The sequence below is a fragment of the Neolamprologus multifasciatus genome, chromosome 15 (genome assembly GCF_963576455.1).
Source record: "Neolamprologus multifasciatus chromosome 15, fNeoMul1.2, whole genome shotgun sequence".
Taxonomy (NCBI): Eukaryota; Metazoa; Chordata; class Actinopteri; order Cichliformes; family Cichlidae; genus Neolamprologus; species Neolamprologus multifasciatus.
This window is the reverse complement of record NC_140453.1, coordinates 5844923-5855068: the sequence shown is the minus strand read 5'-3', so window position 1 is coordinate 5855068 and position 10146 is coordinate 5844923.

The following is a 10146-nucleotide window of genomic DNA, read 5'->3' as shown; positions in this document are numbered from 1 at the left end:
TTCTTTCTTCTCCTATCTGCCAGGATCAGCTGCTTCTCAGGGGGAGAAAAGAATGAGAGCTCACTTCACCCACAGATGGAGAAAGATATAAGAAGGCCATAAAAGACAGGACAGAGAGGAAGAAGAGGTCAGATTTAAAGTTAAGGACTGTTCAGTGGTACTTTACAGACTGAAAATTTAAAGCTGACATGTAATGTCATCGTTTTAATCAAATACTAGATTTGTATGTAATATGTTTTGATGAATCAGTATTCTAACTTTATGTTATTAAATGTTGCACGGAAATACTGGGTAGTTTTGTCCAGTATGAACATGTCAGCTTGCTGTACTGTGGTGAGTTTGAACATCTGTGCTTGAATGTAATATCTCTGCTCCTGGGTAGCTTTCTTGATTGAATGACTGTCTAGCACTTCAAATGATGGTTAAAAAACATTAAAAAAGCTCCATTAATGAGCAATTAAATGATGCTGTGGCCTCAAAAACACACTGTGATCACAACATAAAAGATTGATTCACTTAATTTAAACGTTCTTCACCTTAAATGCTTCATTTTCTGTAAAATGCATGTCTTACCTCGCGGGCTTAAATTTGCCACCTGCCCGTTAAACTACATAAACTGCTTGATTTTCTTGTAAAACAGCAGTTTTGTCATTTTACACACTTGAAAACAATAAGTTATGATTTGATAAAGAATATGATACAAATGTTTACTCACTGTTTTCTCACAGAGCATATTTTGTACTGCCAAACTATTCACGGTCACTGAACAGCAGTGCTGACACATGACAAGCATAACATTAAACTGTGCACTGTGCATGATGTTCTTTTTAATGTCTTTTGGATTTTACAAACTTTATTGAATAGGGAGAAATTTAATTAACATTAATTTCATTCATCTGCTGGCAAAGACTTTATCTCTGATATGATCCGTTAGGGTGTTCTAGGATCTATGGCTTAACCTCCTAAGACCTGAACTTTTTAATTTCTCTTTGATATTTGGGCATATTGGGGCTCAATGAATGTAAAAACAAAGAATTACCAGATTTTTTTTTTACCTTATTTTTGTTTTTATGAAAAATCAGAGCCACATATGAAGATATTCGTTTAAATTATATATATTATATATTTGTTTGATAGAACAGTAGCAGTATAATGTGCTCATAAGTGGATATCAGGCCCTTGTAGAGCAAAATTGAGTATTTTGGTCTAAATAACGCAAAATGTGATGTCCACATATGTGGACGCCAGGTCCTAGGAGGTTAAAAACAACAGAAAACATAAAAAATAAAAGGTCCTGGTAAGGATAAATAATAGTAATGTTTCATTAATTGATTGCCATTTTCTTCACATGACAGGCTTTTAGCTAGTCTTCTTAAAAGAGAAATGTATTTTTCTTATCCAGATCATTTACTGGAGAAATGAGAGGCACACAGTTATTCTTGGTAAGCAATGCTGTTTGGATTTAAGGCGAGTTTTGCACTTATTTCGCCTCAGCTTCCTGACATGTTTTTAACTAAGAGAGATGAGGTGTGAAGCCCCTCTAGGGGTAAAATTGCAAATTTCCAGCTGCTTTTCTGGCAAGCTCAGACCCTCCGGTGTGTTAGGGAGAGAAAGGAGAGAAGAAAATGAAAATCCCTGTGTGTTTCGTTTCTGGTCATTTTTCTGTTCTGATTTAAAATGTCTTTCAATCTCTTTGAATCAATGTTCTCGTTGAATAGGGAGCTCCCCGTTCTCTCACACACACACACACACACACACACACACACACACACACACACACACACACACGCCTTTCCTTGCAATCCACAGCAGGATGATCATTAAGCATCGTGTATCTTGTGAACAGATTTAGGGGAGCCTGTTACTGTGGCGCCGTGGTCAGTGTAATTGAAATTAGTGATGGGTCGTTCGCGAACGAAATGGCTCTTAGAGCCGGGTCTTTGAAGTGAACGACGCGAGCCGGCTCCTTATTGGGAGCCGTGAGGTTTTTTTTTTTCTTTCTCTCACCCTCTCTCTCGCCCTTTTTTCCGCTAAACTCCGCATGCGCGGCCTGTACTTTGCGCTGGGCAGAGGGGGGGAGGGGCGTTAGTTACACTCGCAGTAGCACAGGAACAGAGCCAGAGAGAAAGAGAGCGAGGGACAACAACGTCACATTAGAAAGGTATAGTAATCATCCACTATTTTCAGTTGCAGATGATAAAGGATTCAGAAATCATGCAGGCCCATATGACAGAGAATGTGCATCTTCTTTTTGTTTTAATATTTTAATTTATATTTAATTGTGTTGTGGTTTGCAGTGTTTTGTGTTGTTTCACGTTAAATTTGTTTAAAAGGAAAAAGCTGAAAATTTAAATAGTTAAAAGTTTAAAATGTAAATAGTTGTTTTTTGTATTATATGATTTATTTATTACATTTTATGTGGAGTAAATAAATAAAGTATACTTATGGTGGCCCTTAGAAACAAAGCACGTACAAACTCCAAAACACATACAAACTCCTAAGCACGTACAAACTCTAAAATGCGTAAAAACTCCAAAACACGTAAAAACTCAGAAGCACGTACAAAAGACAACAGAAGTGCTCCAGGATGCAGGGCGCAGTGTTGAGCTTTTGTTACTTAGTGGCTACACAAGCCAGGAAGTATCAACAACTGGATTTGGTGTGTGGTAGTAACAGGTAAATGAACTTTTTTTTTTTTAATTATTTGAATAAATATGAGTGCTTGTCTATAAATACACAAACAATACACAGATGCTTTCAATTGTATAATTTAAGTGATCTGGGTAGCTCTGTTTTGGAAGTTCAGTAAACGCTAGAAATGAGTTTTGGAGTTTGTGCGTTCCAATGCGTTTAGCTTTAAAATGTAGCTATATTGTTGTGTGATGTCTGAATTAGGGTTTGGGACTATGGGTTTAGTTCTATGGCAGGAATGTCAAATTCATTTTATATCAAGGGCTGCATACAGTTCACTTTGATCTTAAGTGAGTTCAAAGACATTTGACTGCACATTTAATCCACGAAATATCATAATATAATATAAAGAATGCAATTTCAACAGCACATCTCATGTTTTGTACATAAATGTGTAAAATTGTAAAATTACATAAACGGTTCTGGTAGCTCACTGCCCGGACTGTCCCGTCTATAATAGGAACTTCTGTCATTGAATTGTTTATCTATTACTTTATTACTCTGATGTAGTGTGAATGGCTTTATGGAGATCTTTATCATCAGCCAAAGTTGTAAACCTATTAGAGTTCATCTACAAATGCCTTGCTATTTTTATCCAGAGGGCCGGAGTCTTTGCCAGGCTGATTCTGGTCCCCAGACCTTCTGTTTACCACCCCTGCTCTATGGGCTTATGGAGCTGTTTAACAGCCTGGTGTCACTGTAAATAATCAATAAACTACAGCTATTTAAGAAGTGGCCGGGTAAACCATAGCTACTCTAATCTTATCTAACAGCGAATAACATTAAGTAGTTTGATAAACAGCTAATGACTATACATAATCAGCTGTTAGGAATTAGTAACTAAATGCATCCAAGAATGCCTGAGTCTTTTATTTTATTCAGGATTTGGTTGTTTAATGAATATAACAAAGAAACTCAGTTTTGTTGACTGCCTACAGTTAATTAAATTTAATGGTGTTAAGCTGCCAGATTAAAGTACTCTTGAGCAAGATGCCAGTACAATAATGAGGTATATTGTTTTACTGTTGTTGAACTGGTTAAAGGTTTCTGGGTCAGTGATTAATAATAATAATAATAATGGATTGCATTTATATAGCGCTTTTCGGGCCCCTCAAAGCACTGTACAATTCCACTATTCATTCATTCTCTCTCACATTCACACACTGGTGGAGGCAGCTACAGTTGTAGCCACAGCTGCCCTGGGACAGACTGACAGAAGCGAGGCTGCCATATCGCGCCATCGGCCCCTCTGGCCATCACTAGTAGGCGGTAGGTGTTGGACATCTCCAGAGCCAGGGCTCGAACCGGCAACCTTCCAGTTATAAGATGAACTGCAAACTCGAGTCCCAGCTTGGACAGTCTCAGTCGTTGTGTCCTTGGGCAAGACACTTCACCCGTTGCCTACTGGTGGTGGTCAGAGTGTCCGGCAGCCTCGCCTCTGTCCGTGTGCCCCAGGGTGGCTGTGGCTACAATGTAGCTTGCCATCACCAGTGTGTGTGAATGGGTGGATGACTGGATGTGTAAAGCGCTTTTGGGTCCTTAGGGACTTGTAAAGGATTATACAAATACAGGCCATTTACTATTTACTAAACACCACAGCCTATTGTGTCAGTAGTGTTCCCGACCATGTCCATCCCTTAATGACCGAAGCATACCCACGATGTGGTTGGCAGCTTACAGCAGGTCCAAAATTTCAAATGACCTGTTCATTCTTGAACATGACAATGAGTTCACTGTGGTCAAATGGCCTCTCTGTGATGCTCTTTTTTTATGTCCCAAATCAAGTTACTGTGCTGTTGCAAATTAACCAAATTAGTTTTGAGATGTCCAACATCTTTTCTCGTCTTCTGTTTACCCTCTTTCTACTTTTTTATGAACAGGCTGTTGGCTTGCATTTTAAAATATAATATAAAAATGTATATAAAATAAATCATTTCTAATTTTCACCTTGAAATGATTTCCTAATCATTCCAATTTTACCGTGTCCTAACTTCTTATGAAACAGACAGAGCTGAATTAAGATTGTTTTGACTGTTTGTTTACTACATACCAATCATTTATTTCCACTCAACTGAAAGATCAGCACTTAGTGTGATTTCAGACTTCTAATAGGATTAATCGAAGCTTCCAAAAACATAATATTTAGACCAAAGCAGAGGAAGACAGTCAAAGATGCCAATCTTTGGCATCTTTGACTGTCTCTAAAGTGTAGTGGGCTGCATACTGAACTTAGGGAACAGAAACAAAGTATTGTTTGTTTTTTTTTGCACTAGTATCCATCTGATACCAATACCAGCATTGGTATCAGTACTAATGATATTTTAATTGAGCTGCCAACCTCTAGTATCGGTTAATTCGTGGGTTGAGCGGGTGACTCTGACCTGAAGCCCCGTGCTGTGTATCTTCCCCCCTGCTCTCTCTGCTTTTCTGTCTCCAATAAAGACAAAACGCCCAAAGAAAATAAGAAATTTGGCAGAAGACTCTGAATAAATAATACCAACTGTAGAGAGAAAGATCACTGCGACTGTTTCTGGGATTTCTTTTCTTCTGCCGTCATCTTAATGTTACCCATAAATAGTAACAGCCTTCTTTAGTTTTGTCATTTCTGTTTTCTCTGCAAAATCCACAGTTGTTGATAAAGTATGTTCAGGTGATGGCTGAGCTTTAGATGTGCAAAAACAGCAACAGCAATATGTGTGCAAGGCTACTTGTGTCACAGCAGCTTGCACATGCAATGGCATTGCTAAAACCGCATATGCACAATGAGGATGTTTGGTTGTTGGTTCTTCATGATGCATGCATGATTTTTTTTTTTTTTTTTTATTGCTTATAGATGTTAATGGGCAGTTAGCTGACAGTTAGCCCTGCATATTTCTTCTCACAGGAGCCGGTTGCTCTAAAGGAAAATCTATCTCAGGTCTACACAGCATGTGCAGACAGGCCTAAAGCAAACAACCATGTGCCGTGGACTAACTTCAGAGGTTAAAAAGCTGGTTTAACATTAGAATGAATATGTACCCTTCTTCCCAAGGGTCGACCTCCAGCAGGCTATCCATCCCCGGCCACATGCAGCAAAAATCAATGAAGTCAGAGCTTTTTGTGTTTCTATAAGAAACTCTGGAGACCAAGCCGCCCAAAATCAGCTTGACCCCAATGCCAACATGCAGACACTCCCACGTCTTTTTTTTGTTAACCATCAGAAGAAGCTTGTATTCATTCACCTTCTGTTACCCTGTTAATGCACTGCAAGTTGGAAGAACCTGTGTGACTTTCAAGCAAAGAATCATGTATAAGTTGCAGAATATGCTTTTCCACAATTAAGTCATAGTTCATGCATCTGCAGACATGCTATACCTGCGCTAATGGTAATGGCACGCAGGTGCTCATAGTGTGTTATAGTTTGTGAAAGATGCGTCTAGAATTGAATTTCTTGCAAAATATACCCCGAAAAAACAAATGCACAGCACGTGAATGCAGCCATGCACATGCTGAGAAAAAATCATTCTCCAGTGCTGTTTAGATAAAGCTTCTAATCTGAACATCCTCTTCTGCAGAAGTTTGCCTGCATCATTTCAGCTATTGCTCAGCCAAGTGGAAAAAGAGCAAAGAGTGTGAAAAAGCTTTGTATGTGTGTGTGTGTGTGTCTGCCTGGCTCGGGATTTTTTTTCTTCCTTCCTCCAATTTCCTTCGTCCTTTTTGACATATTTCCAAATACAAGTATACAACTCGGTGCTCTGCACAGTCTTTTCTGCCCTTCAAGTCCCTCAAGTGTGCTCTGACGTTGTGTGCTGAGAGCACTGAGGCTCCAGACAGTCAGGTGAGGCTGCCGTCTCCAAACACCGTTCTGGTTCATCTCCCCAGCACATCGTCACACAGTTGCCGGTGGTGTCGTACACCACAGAGCCCTTTATGCGTCTGCGTGGATTCAGCAGACAATCAGGTCGTCCCCAGATGCCCCTGAATCACTGCAAGATAATAATGGTTCTGTGTGTCTCAGACAGACATGGAAGGCTGTCCTGGTATGACTCTGTTGTGCCCAGAGTGGCAGGCTGCAGGATTACTGCTGGAGAGGTTAACACAGTTTTGTCTCCAAAACGCACATACACGTGCATCCACGTGCACGTGGAGCAGCAGTGAAACTAGTTGTGGAGAGAGAACGGGCCAATAACGTCAAGACTCCGCAGTCTTCTGATCAGGCAGATGTGAGGTCGGATTTCGACTCTGGTTTTATTGATCTGAATTCAGACTTTCATACCTTTGCTGTTTTTTTTTCCACATCGGTTTTTTCCAGGCTCATTAATTAAACCTCACACTGTTTTTAAAGACACACACGTGAATGCTGTCCTCAGGCCATAGCTCTTAGTCTGGTATTATTTATTTTATTTTTTTAAATGTCCCTTTAAAAATACTTTGAAGATGAATTCAATTTTTGGACTCATTTTCTCAAACCTAATTTAAAAGCAGCACTGAGAGTACACAGTCAGTAATCAAGATAATAGAAACATGACATTTTTCCTCTTTTCAGAACTAATAACATCAATATGTTTAAATTTGACCACAGCTGAACCGAGCCTCTGTGTTTTTATTCATTAATCAACTAAACATTGTTTGTTTTTGAAAGAAATAAAGAAAATAATATCAGTAAAATGAAGTTTTCATCTTTTTTTATTACTGACAGCCAAGAAAGCCAGCAGCCTGCGTTTTCCAATGGAACGCTGTGATTCCAAGTGTACAACATTTATGCATGATTTTTTGAGACTTCTACATCATCAGTGTGATTTTCTTCCCCTTAACGAAACCTGATGTAGGCAATCAGATACATGCGGTGCTACTGTGAGCCATAAACTGCAGAAAAATGCGGGATTTTTTGGAGAAATTATACAAATGAAAACATATATATGCAAATCGATATTTAATGTGTTCATTTTTAATCGTTGAAACAATTAAAATCTTCTGGGTTTACATGGTGAAGTATGGTTTAAAGTAAAAAGAGCAAATAATTTGTTTCAGGCCAAATTACAAATCCCTTTTTTGGCCCTTACAGGTCTGGACAAAGTCATCATTTCAGTGAGTAAAAGAATAGAATAGAATAGAATAGCCTTTATTGTCATTGTACAAAGTACAACGAAATTGGAGTGCCACTCCCTTGGTGCAAAAAGCAAAATAAATATAAATGTAAAATATAAAAAGTACAATAAAACAACTGTAGTACTCAGACAATAAATAAGTACAATATATACAGGATAGCAGCATAATATAATGATAGTATGAATAGCAGCATAGTATAGTGACAATGGCAAGTATAGTTAAGCAGGTTTAATTGTTTTGTGCTTATTTACTATGGTGATAGCTCTGGGAAAGAAGCTATCCCTGAATCTGTTTGTCCTGGTTTTATGTGACCTGTACCGTCGGCCTGACGGTAATAGTTCAAACAGTTGATTACTGGGGTGAGAGTAGTCCTTAATGATATTGCCAGCTCTGCTGAGGTATCGGGAGTTCGCAATGGCCTCCAGGCTGGGCAGAGGGCAGCCAGTGATCTTCTGGGCTGTGTTGATGACCCTCTGCAGTCCTTTCCTGTCTGCAACTGAGCACCCTGCATACCATGTTGTTATGCCGTACGTTAGGATGCTCTCTATGGTGGCTCTATAGAATGTCACCAGCAGCCTCTCCTCCAGGTTGTTCCTCCTCAGCACTCTCAAAAAATGGAGACGCTGCTGGGCCTTTTTTACCAACGCCGTGGTATTTGCAGTCCAGGAGAGATCAAAAGCAGCAAAAGTTCGTGTGTGCCGCTGCTGAAAATGGTCAAAGAATCATAGGTAAGAGTTTAGAGTTGTGTTTCCAAGGTTTCTTGTTCAAGTTTGAAATCATTTCTGTCAAATAATGAATAGATTTCTCCCAAAGAATGAGCTGTGAGTCATACTGATGAGGTCTAACTTCATAAATAAGTCTTTACAGAACATGAGGGTTGTTTCTAGTTTCACTGGCAGCGTTATATCTTCAAACACTTAAGCAAAGTGCTGTTTTACCAAACTTTGTGGTGTCCCTGTAAGGAAGTTTGCTTTGTTCAAGCCGGACGAATCTGAAGCGAAGTTGTCTCTGCCTGTGTGTGCGCGCAAACGTAAGGATGCTGGGCTGCTCCTGGGCCTGATCCCAAGTCCTCGGCTTTGATGCTGAGGACTTTGAAGCCGGAGTGTCGAGCATCAAAGAAAGCGGGCCTGGGCTGCACCCCAGCTCTCCATCCTCAGGGGGAGAGCGGCTGGAGTGCGAGGTGTGACTCGTCGCTTTCCGGAAAAAGACTTCAGGTGTTGCACAGCACCAGCGCGAGAGGAAAAGATGAAGTGGATATAAGACCACAGAGCTAAATCCCAGACCCCCTGTGTGATATGATGAGTCACTTCTTGGCTTGCAAACATCACACGCACACACACACACACACACACACAAAGACACACGCAAGCATCACTCAGACGTAATATCTGGTCCACACAGATGTGCCCACAACAGACTTCCGATTAAAGTAATGCACAGCCGAAAGCTTTTCCTAAAATCTGATTGGATATAGTCAAAATGGGGGTCGACGCTCCAAACTTTGGAGCACTGTTTCCATGGCAATAGGTTCTGACATCTCCTGTCGTGACGAGATGCTTTTTGGTTGCAAGGACTGGAGGGGGTGGGGGGTTCGCACAACAAGATTTGAGCACTGACAGTCAAGGAACGCTGTCAGAACATCCTAATAAAAAAGAGTGAAATAAAAAGGGGGGGGGGGGGCAACACACCATATTTGAAGTCGAGAAGTGTGGTACAAGAGTGTGACTGCAGGCAAAAACAATGAACCCATGTGACCTCATCTGAGAGGAGGGAGAGAGAGATACACAGAGCCTTTTAGCCACCCACAAAACCCACTGATGTATTTTGATTTTCAATGACGCACGCAGCCCTGAGGAATATTTCCTTAGATAATTGGAGGACAATGTGTTGACAATGAGCCCAATTGGGATTTTTTTCTAGTTTTTGTTTTTCCATCCTCATTAGGGCAAGCTTTTAGGAACAAGGGTTATTATGCCCATTCAGAGTAAATATAGAAATCTGTGAATAATAAGTTTGCTGAATGCAACAAGGGCGCACGATCAAACGCCAACAAAGCGAGAAATAAATAAATAAAATAATTGACACACTTTCCCTTTTGCTTTCATGCCAGCAGCCCAACAGTTGTGTGTTTTTTGAGGCGAAAAATATGCGAGTCTATTTGTTTTCCAAATCCCAGCTGGTTCATTTGGGTTCAGCAGATGAATCCCAGCAGGGGTGCTAGACACAAGAGGGTGGGTGCCAAACCTCACTGTTGTCTTCAAATGAATAGAGATTGAAAATGTGACGTCATTCAGGGGCAAAAACCGCAAAGGATTCTGGGAACGAGTGGCAAGCGGTACTAGCGCACGCAGGCTTTTACAGGAAAAC